Source organism: Pelodiscus sinensis, chromosome 3 (assembly GCF_052426305.1).
Source record: "Pelodiscus sinensis isolate ZL-2025 chromosome 3, ASM5242630v1, whole genome shotgun sequence".
Lineage (NCBI taxonomy): Eukaryota > Metazoa > Chordata > Testudines > Trionychidae > Pelodiscus > Pelodiscus sinensis.
In genome coordinates this window covers 68,729,112-68,743,117 of record NC_143054.1, presented here as the reverse complement: position 1 = coordinate 68,743,117, position 14,006 = coordinate 68,729,112, and the positions used below count along the sequence as shown (strand labels likewise).

The window sequence follows — 14,006 nt, the reverse complement described above, 5'->3', positions numbered from 1 at the left end:
TAATGTGAAAAACTGCTCACACAGATTAGTTCAATACTCTGTGTCTAGGCTCTGTTAAAAGTATTAAAATCATTCCACCCCCATCAAAGCATTTTCTGAAATTTTAAAAGGTTTTCCCTAGTGACACACTTGTTTCTTTTTGAAGCATCTTAGTTAATTCACACTTGATGTGAACTTGATAGGTCTATACTTATAATATTAATGTTCTTTGACTTTGAGTAAAGGAGAGAGAGTGCCCAGCCAAAGGGAAAGCTGGGGTAAAGGGAGTGGGCAAGGGAATCCGTGTTTGGTAACTGGAATTCATATCAATTGTTTATTGAAAAGGCTTCTTAATTTCTAACCACAGTGATGTTGACAAAGGAATTAAACGATAACGTGTATTAGAGTATTGCACTGTGTTCATTTGCAAGAACATTGCCCATTTTTGGCCTGCTTCCAGAGCAATTGTTAAGAGACTACACAACTCTGGAAACAGTCCAGAAGCACATTGATAGGATTTCTCCCCTTTTCCTTTCAGTGATCTTGTTAAGAGTTCAAAAACAAACTCTGGCTCCATATGGAGGCAAGTTAATGTATGAGTGGGAAAGAGGGTGGAATGCAGCCACTCATGAAATGAATGCTCTTACCAGCTTGAAGTCAAAACGGTCTGGTTCTATAGTAGTTGCAGTCTGTGATACTTGAAGGTGTTATTAAGTATGATCAACTCTATAGTGACTGATAATATAGCTGACACAGTCACTGTTTTTTGTGACAGATATTGAAAGAAACTTATCTGAACATTGACACTAATGCAACTGGCTATCTGTTACTGTCAAGCTTTGTGACAGATCAGGCAGAAACAAGTTGGTGCATGCTTCCTTAATTCAAAGCTTTTATGGTTCCTCTTAAGGGCTCAGTGCTGCACAAACATAGTACCAGGCATTGTGCATTGACTTCCTTGGGACTACTCATACTAGTAAGCAGTGGACGTAAAATCCTGTCTTGATTGGTAAAAAAGATATATGAATATTTTTCAATCCTGGTAGCTCAGTGGAGTTAAATTAACACAATTGAGAACCCTGTTAAGATGAAGGTTAACATATCTGAAGATGCATTAGTTGACTGTGTTTGTAGGCAAGGGAAGATGCTTCATGAGAGCATAGACTATAACAGAGATGTGTTAGCCAGCATCTTACCAGGAATTATGATAGCTCATTTGAGTTACACTGGTTGAAAAAGTTGTCCTTTTTGTCTTTAATGGCATTCCTTATGAGTAAGTATTTGCAGGAGCTTAAGAAGTAAGATTTATCTTTTAATTGAATGTGGATACATTTCATTCCCAATATTTTTTGGTAGAGGATATTCGTATTATGTAAACAAATACTTTGAAAATTGTAATAACTTCAAGCACTTATCAAAAACATTCAGAGATTGAATACTGGAATTGAGCATTAGTTTTCTCCTTGTGTTTTATCTCGAGATTGTTAAAATGTGGATCCATATGTAAATGCCCTTAATTTGGATGTATATTGAATTACTCAAATTTTGCATTTCAATAGCACCTAGATGCATAAACCAACTTAGGGCTACATTGTGCTAAGTACAGTTTTTTATTATACATCTGTGCTGTCTCTGCTCCCAAAGAATTTATAGTCCTAGTGTAAGGCAAGACATAATTGCTGGGTGAAATGGAAGGGGCTTGGTAGTACTAAAAAAGCTGCTTATATCCCAAGACTCTCCATTTGCTACATGCCAAGCACTTTTTGCAGAAAAGCATCCGTGCCAATCTAGACGCAGTTTTGCGCAAGAAAGCCCCAATCGCCATTTTCGCAATCGGGTTTTTTTTGCGCAAAACAATACCATGTTGTCTACACTGGCCCTCTTGCGCAAATGCTTTTGTGCAAGAGGGCTTTTGCCTGAACGGGAGCAGCATAGTATTTCCGCAAGAACACTGACAATCTTACATGAGATCGTCAGTGTTCTTGCGGAAATTCAAGCGGATGGTGTAGACAGCTGGCAAATTTTTCCACAAAAGCAGCTGCTTTTGCGGAAAAACTTGCCAGTCTAGATGCAGCCATTAAGTTTGCAGATGATACAAAGCTGGGAGGGGTTGCAAATGCTTTGAGGATAGGGTCAAAATTCAAAGTGATCTGGATAAACTGGAGAAATGATCTGAGGTAAACAGGATGAAGGACAAATGGAAAGTACTCTATTTAGGAAGGAACAATCAGTTTCACACAAACGGTCACTTCCCATTTTGTCTAGGAAGGAATACTGCAGAAAGGAATCTAGGGGTCATATTGGACCACACTCAAAATATGAGTTAACAGTGTGACACTGCAAAAAAAGCAAACATGATTCTAGGATGCATTAATAGGGTTGTTGTGAGCAGGATATAAGTCATTCTCCCGCTCTACTCTGTGCTGATTAGGTCTCAATTGTAGTATTGTGTCCAGTTCTGGGCACCACATTTCAAGAAAGATGGAGAAGATCCAAAGAAAATTATTAAAGGTCTAGAGAACATAAAATATGAGGGAAAACTGAAAGAATTGGGCTTGTTTAGTTTAAAAAAAGAAAAGACGGAAAGGGGACATGTTAGCTGTTTTAAAGAATTTAAAAGGGTTTTACACGGAGGAGGGAGAAAAATTGTTCTCCTTGGCTGCTGAGGATAGGACAAGAAGCAATGGGCTTAAATTGCAGTAAGGAAGATTTAGATCAGATATTAGGAAAATTTTTCCTAACTGTCTGGGTGGATAAGCAATGGAATAGGAAGGTTTTACAGTCGCCATTACTGGACATATATAAGAGTAGGTTGGATAGACATCTGTCAGGGATGATCTAGATCAGTGGTTCCCAAACTTTTTGATTTTTAAATAACCCTCACGCCTCTCCCCCTCCCAATAACACCCCCCCCCAATAGCAGCAAAACGTGTTGAGCAAAAAAAAAAAAAAGAAAAAAAGAAAAAGGAAAAAAGGAACTGAACAGGGCAACAAAACTTGAAGGGGGAGGCTGGGTCCCCTCCCCTGCCCAGAATTTCTTCACGCCCCCCAGTTTGGGAACCCATGATCTAGATGATGCTTGGTCCTGCCGTGAGGGCAGGAGACTGGGCTTGATGACCTCTCGAGTCCCTTCCAGTCCTACTGTTCTGTGATTCTATGAACTGTCTGGGGGGGGGGGGGGGGACCATTCCCCTCCAGTTCAGCTGAAGGAGCCCTCAGAACTCCCACTCCCAGCCCTGTGCAGGGGCTGGTTACCTGCTTCTTCCTCTTCTCTCCCTGAGCAACCTCTGTCCACAGCAGGGCAGATGGTGCTCCAGAGGGTGCTCCAGATGCTGAGGCAACCCTGCCTGCGGGAGCCTGGTCTCCCCACTGATAGAGGCTTCTCTGGTTGCTGGAGCAGCCCTTGTCTACGGAGGCCCCCTGAGGGGCTGGAGCAGTTTCCTGCCAATGGCAGGCAGGGAGCAGCTCCAGCCCCACTGGTTACTAGTTAACTTTTCACATCCCTAATGGTGAGCCCCCTAAACATCCACAGACACAGTGTTTCTGCTGCTGTAAAAATGAATGGAAATGTTAGCACTCAGGAGCTAACTGCCTATGGGGCCCATTCTTGCAATTCTCACATAGTCTTTGACCAGTGCAGTGGGAATTTCACCTATTTTGCCTATGCAAGGGCCACATTTGGGACAATATTTCAATGACTGTGGTTTGCAAGGAAGGAGGGGAACTCTATGAAAAGTTCAAGTATTATGTATTTTCCATATGTTTCACATTATTTAAAGAGAAACTGTACCCATTTACTCCCGAGCAGAAGTATGATATTTCAGAATGTAGGAAACACCTCTCAACATGAATGAAACTGAAAAAAATATATATGACAATTAATTTGAAAATTCAGATTTCTGGTTTAAACCAGAAAGGTGTAGTTTACTTTTTAAATGTTTTGCAATACTTTGCATATTAGTAGAACACAACAGAATAATATTTGCTTACCACCGAAATGAGTGTGCTACAGCTTGTTGTGGAATGCATGCCCCTAAAGTGAAGCATACATGACTGATTTTTTTTTTTAGCTGCATTTTATATTCTGTGCAGCAACATGTCACAAACTACTACAGTAACTACTGATTTCTTCTAGGACATAAGCTTATGGTGCTAGTAAATGTGATCTGACAGAGAAGTCCAGCCTCTGAGATGTATTATATTTGACATGTAACCCCTCTTTTCTCCTGTGTGTCTGGGGGTCTGATGTTGCCAACATCAAAGGAGTTTGAGTATCCCAGTGGTGATGTTGAGTAGGTGGGAATTCTCTACCCAGTTCTATGCTGCAGTCTCTTAGTCTTAAAGGAATTCACAATTGTTGGTGCCTCCACCTGACTGGACCCTGTACACACTCCATATGTGTGCCTTGGAAGCCTCCTGGATAAACCATTATAATACTAAGAATAATCTATTGCATGGATCTAAATAAAAAAATACCAAATATAAATATACATTTAATATATTTAAACTAGATTTAACACACCTTTACTTAACAACTTAAACAGGGTTTAATAGACTATGATTAAATATCACTCCCAATTTAAATCCACACTGTGCAGTTGAATAAAATCAATTAACAAATACAGGTTTCTGTAATAAATGAAACTTACGCAATTGGCACTTACCCTGCCACCATTTCCTCCGCTCAAGAATGTACGCTTCTTTGGATTCCAGAGTCCCAGACACTTGAGTGGCTGTGCCTGAAGATCCACAGTGGCAGACTGCGCTCCACAGGTTCTGTGAATCAGTCCAGCCAAGGCAACAAGCTGCACAACACCCCTGAAGTTGTGCACTGGCTCCACCAATTGCCAGCAGCTCTGGGTCCTGTTTCACTGAGATCACTCTGCTTCTCTTCAGAATCAGACTCACTGGCTCTTTGCTGTGCTCCGTCCCTTATAAGCACTTTTCTAAACGGTCAGTTTGTTTCCTGTGGGTCCTTCTCAGTGAGCACTAGGCACAGCAACCAAATCTCTCCCAAGGTCCAAGGGAAGACACCAGTCATCCCTGAAGCTCCTTGCTTGATCAAAGCCCCAGCAGGCTTTCAGCCGCAGCTCCTGGTAAAGACAGAACTCTACACAAGCAGTTTCTCAGAATGAAGCCCCCATCCTGCTCTCTCTGCACTGCCTGGAAGAGATAAATCTCCCTTCTTTTTCCAAAACAAAAGACAGGACTATGCAGCACTTTAAAGACTAACAAGATGATTTATTAGGTGATGAGCTTTCGTGGGCCAGACCCACTTCCTCAGATTAAATTGTGGAAGAAAATTGGCCAATTTCTGGCCCACGAAAGCTCATCACCTAATAAACCATCTTGTTAGTCTTTAAAATGCTGCATAGTCCTGTATTTTGTTTCAGCAAGACCAGACTAACACAGCTGCATCTCTATCACTATGCTTTTTCCCAAGGCATCATGGGAGTTGCAGTCTCTGAGGCTAGATTAGAGCACACAGGAAATTGCCAATAATGGTCCAAGGCTCCTATAGTAAAGGGTGTTCTCAGTAAGGATGTCCACATAGAGTTGACTACACAAATAACCAATAAGCCTGGGTTTATCAGTTAATCTTGTCGACTACACGCATTCCACGAGGAGTACAGCTAGTTCGGAATAGAAGCCTAATCCGAACTAGCTACTCCGTGCCGCGTGTAGCCGCGTGTAGCCGCGCGGCACGGGGATCGAACTGCCGGCATTTAAAAATGGCGCCGGCCGGCTTTATGCAAATGAAGCCCGGGAAATTCAAATCCCGGGCTTCATTAGCAAGTTTGGTATGCATACATTACCCCCCTAGTTCGAAGTAGGGGGGTAGTGTAGACATACCCTGAGAGAGAGACAGCAGCAGCATGGAGGGTGAGGGGGCAGGCTGGAGCCAGTACATTCAGGGAGCTGGCTTTTAAGCAGGTTCCCCTCATGTGCCAGCTCCGTGGACCCTCCTGATCCTCCTCCCCCCCAGAGCTGCTGCCTCTGACAAAGGCAGCAGCGCAGGAGGGGGCTGGCAGGGGGCAGGCAGCACCGCAGAAATGGTGCTGGGAGGAACTGGCTTTTAAGTTAGCTTCCCCCCAGCACTGACTCCTATTTCCTTCCCCCTTGCTGCCTCTGTATCAGAGGATGCCTTTGTCTGCGGAGGGCTCAGACCCTCCATGGCCAGGGGCTGCTGGCACCCTGCACTGTTACCTCGGTATCAGAGGCAGCAGTGCGGGGCAGCAGGCAGGATCTGGTCTGCACAGGAAGCTAGTTTTTAAACTGGCTCCACTGAGAGACTGGCTCCCGCCTGCCATCTCACGCTGCTGCCTCTGATACAAAACTCCCCAGGAGTGGGGCCCGATCCGCGGTATAGGGAGGGTGCTAAGGCAGGCTTCCTGCAACTCCTGGCCCTCTAGAACATGCTGCACTCCAGAAGCAGCCAGCAGCAGTTTCCCAGCCAATGGGAGTGTGGAACTAGTACTCAGGGCCAGGAGCAGTGTGCGGAACCCTGTGTGTTCTTTCTCCCCTTCCTCACCTAGGAGCCAGCCTGCTGCTGGCCGCTTCTGGGGTGCAGCACAGTTTGTGGTGCCAGGATAGGCCTGAAGCCTGTCTTAGATCCTCACTGATCACCCTGAAGCAACAAGATCCAGAGCCTGAAACCATAGTTTGAAAACCACTGCCATAGGGTATCTTATCTCAAGAGTTGTAGCTAACCTATAGTTTGAGGATAATTATCTCTTATCTACCTACATTCTGTGCTGATTCAGTTTGCCCTACTTGTCTTCCTTTGCACTGCTGAGAAGTATCATACAGAGCCAAACGCACCTTCAAGTCTCTTGCTGGAGTAGAGCCAATATGGACTTTGTCTCCTTCCCTGTACTTCCCTGTACAGGGCTGTACTAGGTGGGGCATTTCAGTGTGGAGAGGGGGTATGCTTGGACCACAATGCATTAGCTCACCTCACCAGTGTGTAGTATGACACTAAGCAAAATGTAGCTAAGGCAGAGCACAGACAATCTGGTATAGGGATGTAGGAGAGATTTATCCGGTAGTCAGCGATTACTAAGCTTCTCCACTCCCCCACCCTCCGCTGCCTCTCTATCAGAGCAGCAAGGGGAAAGGGGAAAGAGGAGCCAGTGCTGGGGGGAGTCAGCTTTAAAACCTGGTTCCCTCCGGCACTTTCTCCATGGTGCCATCTGTCCGCCTCCCCCACCCACCGCACTGCTGCCTCTATCAGGGAGTAGGGGAGGCTGCTGCAAAGCAGCCTCTGCTTGCAGTGAGCCCAGGCTCATCACAGGCAGAGGCTGCTCTGGCAACAGTCTCTGTTCGTGGCAGCCCTGGCCACCGCAGACAGAGGCTGCTGTCCAGAGCAGCCTCTGTTCCCGGTGGCTGGTGCTGACCACGGACAGGGGCTGTTGGGTCCAGCATGAGCCAGGACTGAACAAGCCCGGCTTAGTCCCGGCTCATTCTGGTCCAGTACCACTGCGGTTCTGCATTTCAAATGTAGTAAGGGTCAGGCAGGTCTTACTACATTTAAAATACAGAGCTGCAGCATTCTTGGCTCCGTCCCAGCTCGTGTCAGTCTGGGACCTACCCCTGCTGTGCCTCTGGTATTTAAATTAGTTGGGGCTGGGCGGCCTGTGCACCCAGCTTGTACTACATTTCAACTGCAGAGCTGCAGTGGGGGTTGCTCCTGGACTGGTGCGAGTCGGGGCTGAGCTCCTTCCCTTATCCACTAATCGTGTGGTCAATACAAATTGTATCGACTACACAATTAGTCAGTTACCCGCCTCTTAACATCCTTAATCTGGTAGTTGCTCTCTAATGATCTTCCTCCTTTCTGCACGCAGAAAAAAACTGGATATGGCAGATTCTGCCCATATTATTTTTCTTTTTTATTAAAGTTTATCTGTAATATTTCTATGCACTGTTAAACAATTAGTAGTTTGGTTCCTAGATGTGACTCGCCTTCAGTGGTGGCTGTCTCTGTGGATATCGGTTTGAAGAATTTAGGCAGCGTTTGAAAAGTGTTGCTGATGCCTGTTTGCTGAAAGATGAGAAGTATAGGTCTCTAAACCCCTGCTATCCCAGCTGTTCAAAAGGGAGCTAGGGTTTCCACAGGCTTTTCTGAAGATGCTTTTTAGGGACATCGTAATTTTATACTCTTCTCTGGCTAGAAAGTGTCTCCAAATTTGAAGTTCCTTTCCCTTTCAGTTGCTAAAAGGTAAAAGGATACTGGTTGTTTTTCTTTCCCAGAGTGCTCTGGCTGTCATTTGTGGAGTCACTTGATGGGAGACTCATAGAACTGGAAGAACCCTTGACAGGTCCCCCAGTCCAGTCCTCTGCACTGATGGCAAGGTCAAGCACCATCTAGAAAGATCCTCCCTGACAGGTGTTTGCCTAAATTGCTCTTTAAAATCTCCAGTGATGAAGATTCCACAGCCTCCCTAGGCAAATAATTCCAGTGCATAACCATCCTTACAGGAAGTTTTCCCTAATGTCTACACTAAATCTCTCTTGCTGCAATTTGAGCCCATTGCTCTGGCCCCCTTTCTGGGATGGTGGGGCTTGGGCTTGGGCTTTGCGCCAACCAGAGCATTGGAGCTCAGGCAGACTCAGGCTTTGATTTTTCTCCCACTGTGGGATCTTGTAGTAGTTCTTGTTGTCAGAAGGGGACTGCAGTGCAATTAAGTTTGAGACCCCTAGGTTAGAAGGAACTGCAAGCCAGGAGGGAACTGAAGAAGGATCAGAGAGACTACAGAAGAGTGGGGAGCAGATAGTACTACTTTTTGTGTTCTTAGGAGAGTTGGGGGGCATGTACATATAAGGCCTCTATCACTTGGATATCCAAGAGCTGATAAATGTATAAATGTGGGTAAATTATTCATGAAATAAAGATGGAGCTGTGGGAGAGTAATAGGATTTTGTTGCAACAATAAAGAAAAGAGGCAGGAGGTGATATTTATTGGAGAAATGGGCTCACACTGGTACAGTATTTGACACAACAGAAGTTCCATGCACAGTTTTTTGCAGGATTGGGCTACTGCTAGAAGGGTACATCTACACTACAGCGTTATTTCAAAATATCTTATTTCAAAATAGTTATTTTGAAATAAGTTATTTCGAAATAACACGTCTACACACAAAATGCATTTCAAAATAGCATTTTGCTATTTCGAAATAGCGTGTCCCCACTGAGTAGACACTGAATTGCATGTAAGGCCAGCTGAAACCGGTTCCAGCAGGGCATCAGGTCAGTAGTTGCTTTGTGTGGCTGCTGCCTGAGTCTATCTGAGGCTTGTGCTTATTGAAGCAATGCTTCAACATGCTTAAAGGGACCTCCTCCCCCCCGGACAGCCAGTTCTCAGCTTTCCCTGCTTGCTTGCCTACCTCGCTGAGGGACAGCAAAGCATTTTTGTCTCTGCTTGCTTTGGTTGCCCTGACTCAGGACACCACAGCACTTGGCACCATGGAGCCAGAGCTGCCCCTGGGCACTCTAGTGTTCATTTTGGATGTCTTGCTGCAAGCCTGGCAGCAATTGCTGCAGCCCAACCCCCAGGCCCACTTCTGGACCCCCCTGAGGGACGTGGAGGAGCAGCAGCAGTGCCTGGACGCCAGCGTGCCCTACCGCATGTGGCGTCTGGACATCAGCAGCGACTAGTGGGACCACATCGTCCTGGAGCGCTGTGGAGACCAACCGTGGACCCAGAACTTCAAGATGAAGAAGGACACCTTCCTCGAGCTCTGAGAGTGGCTTTCCCCTGCTCTGCGGCGACGGGACATGCACATGAGGCTCGCCATTCCCCTCCACAAGTGTGTGTCCATCACCCTCTGGAAGCTCTCCACGCCGGATAGTTACCGATCCGTGGGGAGCCAGTTCGACGTGGGGAAATCCACCGTCAGAGCAGTGCCCATGCAGGTATGGCAGTCTCCAGCCACTGTGCCAGGAGGAGGGGTGGTGCCCTAGGGAAAAGGAGGGGATGGGCTGCCCTAGGAAAAAGGGGGGAGGTGGTTCAAGTCCCCTCTCCGGGAGGGTTTGTTCTGTCCCAGCCGCACTACAGACTGCTCGTGGTGGCCAGGATTGCAACGGGGGTTGCTCCTGGGAAGTGGGGGCGTGAGGCAGTGGCAGGGAAGGAGCACTCTCAGCCACCCTGGCACCCCAGTGACTCTCGGTTTTGTGTGTCCCTCTGCAGGTGGTCAAGGCCATCAATAGAGTGCTGCTCCACAGAGTCATCTGCCTCACTGATTTGGACCCGGTGATCGACGGATTTGGAGACCTGGGCTTCCCTAACTGCGGGGGGGCAATCCATGAGACGCGCATCCCCATCCGTGCCCTGGAACACTAGGCCGCCCTGTACATAAACTGGAAAGGATACTTTTTGGTCATCCTGCAGGCTGTGTCTGACCACCGGGGCCAGTTCGTGGACATCAATGTGGGCTGGTCCGATAAAGCACACAACTCCTCCGTGTGCCAGAGGCTGCACGCCGGGACCTTCTTCCCTGAGCACCACATCAGGGTTGGGGACGTGGACATGCCTGTGTGCCTGGTGGGGGATGCAGCCTACCCCCTACAGCCCTGGCTCATGAAGCCCTACATGGGACACTTCAACCCCTCCTGACAGGCCTTTAATACCAGGCTCAGCAGGGCCCGCATCATGGTAGAGGGTGCCTTCAGCTGTCAGAAGGCCCGTTTTAGATGCCTCCTCACCTGCCTGGACCTCTCTGAGCAGAATATTCTGCACGTAGTGACAGCGTGCTATGTGCTGTACAATTTGTGTAAACAGAAGGGGGTGGCTTTCCTGCCAGTCTGGATGGCAGAGGCCGAGCACTTGGCTGGCCTGTATGCACAGCCCCCTATGGCTGCCACCTGGGAGGCCCATCGGGGGACTGTCGGTATCCGGGAGACCCTGCAGGACAGCTTCCAGGCAGCGGAAGAGTGAAGTCTCCCTGGCATGCCCCACTGGGGCCTTGTGCTTTATTCCACCCTCATGTCCTTCCACTTCCCCCTCCCTAATCTGCCTTCCTGATGTCAAGTAAAAACACATGCGTTTCCAAAAACAAACTCTCTTTATTGAACATAACTGGGGTGTCGGGGGAATGAAGGTGGGAGAGGGGAGGGGGGAAACCTGGGAGGAGGGAGCTGGAAGGGGGAGGCAAGAGGAGGAAGGGGAGGAGAAGCTCAGAGTTGGGGGTCTTGCTGGCCAACCTGTCTCCCAGCACTGCGGGTGCAGGAGCCTCAGCGTCCCCGGGGGGGGGGGGGGGAGCAGGTATGGAGGGTTGAGTGGGTGGGGATAGGGGGAGGAAGAAGCGGGAGGGGGAGCAGGAGTGGGAGGAGGAGCGATAGCTGGGGAGGCTGCAGGAGCTGGAGCGGCAGCAGGCACCAATCTCTGCACCAGGGTTTGCAGGTGGTCACAGATTGCATGGCCCTGGTTAAGCAGCTCCTGCAAGCTCTCCTGCCGCAGCCGGAGGTCTTCCTGCACACTGTGCTCCTTGCAGCAGACCTGCCTTCTCAGTAACCCCAGGTGTTGTGGCCACAGTGGCCATCAGGGCACCCTGGGAAGGGCTGGGGGGCCCCCTATTTCAAAATAAGTGTCTATACAGCACTTATTTCAAAATAGGAATTTCAAAATTGATGCTATTCCTTGTGTAATGAGGTTTACCAATTTCAAAATAATCCCTCTGCTACTTCAAATTAATTTCAATATAGCGGTTGTTTTGTATAGACGCTAGTGAAGTTATTTCTAAATAATGGCTGTTATTTCGAAATAACTTTGCTGTGTAGACATACCCTCAGGGTATGTCTACACTACCCCGCTAGTTCGAACTAGGAGGGTAATGTAGGCATACCGCACTTGCAAATGAAGCCCGGGATTTGAATTTCCCGGGCTTCATTTGCATAAGCGGGGAACCGCCATTTTTAAAACCCCGCTGGTTTGAACCCCGTGCAGCGCGGCTACACGGGGCTTGAACTAGGTAGTTCGGACTAGGCTTCCTATTCTGAACTACCGGTACACCTCGTTCCACAAGGTGGAACGAGGTGTACAGATAGTTCGGAATGGCTTGCTAGTTCGAACTATCTAGCCCGTGCCGCGTGTAGCTGCGCGGCACGGGGTTCGAACAAGCTGGCATTTAAAAATGGCACCGGCCGGCTTATGCAAATGAAGCCCGGGAAATTCAAATCCCGGGCTTCATTTGCACGTTCGGTATGCATACATTACCCCGCTAGTTCGAACTAGCGGGGTAATGTATGCATACCGCACTTGCTAATGAAGCCCGGGATTTGAATTTCCCGGGCTTCATTAGCATAAGCGGGGAGCCGCCATTTTTAAATCCCCGCTGCTTCGAACCCCGTGTAGCGCGGCTACACGGGGCTCGAACTAGGTAGTTCGGACTAGGGTGCCTATTCCGAACTACCGTTACTCCTCGTGAAACGAGGAGTAACGGTAGTTCGGAATAGGACCCTAGTCCGAACTACCTAGTTCGAGCCCCGTGTAGCCGCGCTACACGGGGTTCGAAGCAGCGGGGATTTAAAAATGGCGGCTCCCCGCTTATGCTAATGAAGCCCGGGAAATTCAAATCCCGGGCTTCATTAGCAAGTGCGGTATGCATACATTACCCTCCTAGTTCGAACTAGGAGGGTAGTGTAGACATACCCTTAGAGATTAATATATCTCTAAGATGCCATAGGACTATTTGTTGTTTTTAAAGTTAAAGACTAATGTGGCTAATCTTCTGAGGGAATGTCTACACTAGGAAATTATTTCGAAATACCTAAATTTGACTTAATAACTCTTGATTTTACAAAATTGAAATAGTGTGTCTCCACTATGGGGAAGCTTCAAAATTAGTCTGAGGCAGGCTCTGTTAATGTGGATACACTACCTCGACATAGAGCCCCAGGAAGCACTGGAGAGTAATTACTTTGATATACTCTGGCGAGTAGTAATTTAGAAATAATGGCACCAGAGCATCCACAGTACTGCTATTTTAAAATAAGGATTTCAAAATTAGTGTTATTTTTCAAGGAAAGCAGTAGTACAGATTTTGAAATAAGTGGTAATGTGGATGCTCCACTTATAAATTCAGCCTAAGGGCAGCTATTTTGAAATAACACCCTAGTGTAGACCAGGACTGAAACTTTACAAATAGGTTGTTTTAGTGCTCTGTATATGATATATGCAGCAATGTCAAGTTCAGCAAAATTTTGCATCTGAAACTTCTCTGAAAATGCATATTTGGGGAAAATGAAATATTTTGTGAACTTGTGCTGAATTTACAAAAAATGGAGAAAACACTGAAAAAAATCAAGGTTTGGTTGGTTGTTTTATTTAAAACAACTGATTGGCATTTTTATTTAAAACAACTGACTTTTATTTTTAAGAAGATTTAAAAACTCAAAAATGAAACAAAGGATTTTATTTCCATCTGAAATTTTAGTTTGCCAAAAAATGTATGTGTAAGTCGGTACTAAACCATACCACTCCCCCTTATTTTTTGTTCAACCAATTCAACTAAAAGCGGTTATTCATACAGCTCTACATACAGCACCTTTGCAGGAGGAATAAGGGTAGTTCGAATTAGGAGCTTTAATTCGAACTACCTAGTCCGTGCCGTGTGTAGCTGCAGGCAGGTAGTTCGAACTACGGGGCATTTAAAAATGACGGTATTTAAATCCCGGGCTTCATTTGCAAGTTTGAATGCCTACATTAGCCACCCTAGTTCGATCTAGGGTCGCAGTATAGACATAACCTCAGAGCTTTAACAGTGTATGACATGAAATCATGTTCTCACTTTGTCCCAGCTGGTCAATTCATTAGTATTGATTAGTTCAGGCATTCTAAGAATACCTGGTTCTTATTACCTGAGAAATCATGAAAGTTGTTCTTTCTTTGATCTTTATATGGGCCTGTAGTTGCTAGTGTATTTATTACTACTAAAGATTTTTAGAGTAAAAAAAAATCAGTTATTGCTCCCTCACTTTTAGCATTACTAATATATGATTTTAATGTTTTCCCTCCATTCTGCAAGCC

General features: G+C 46.6%; 1 protein-coding gene across 4 annotated transcripts in view; it reads left to right on the top strand.

Annotated features, from left to right (window-relative positions):
* EPHA7 (EPH receptor A7) overlaps positions 1-14,006 on the top strand; it is a 183,716-nt gene that overhangs the window by 12,352 nt on the left and 157,358 nt on the right. The gene's annotated exons all lie outside the window — the stretch shown is intronic.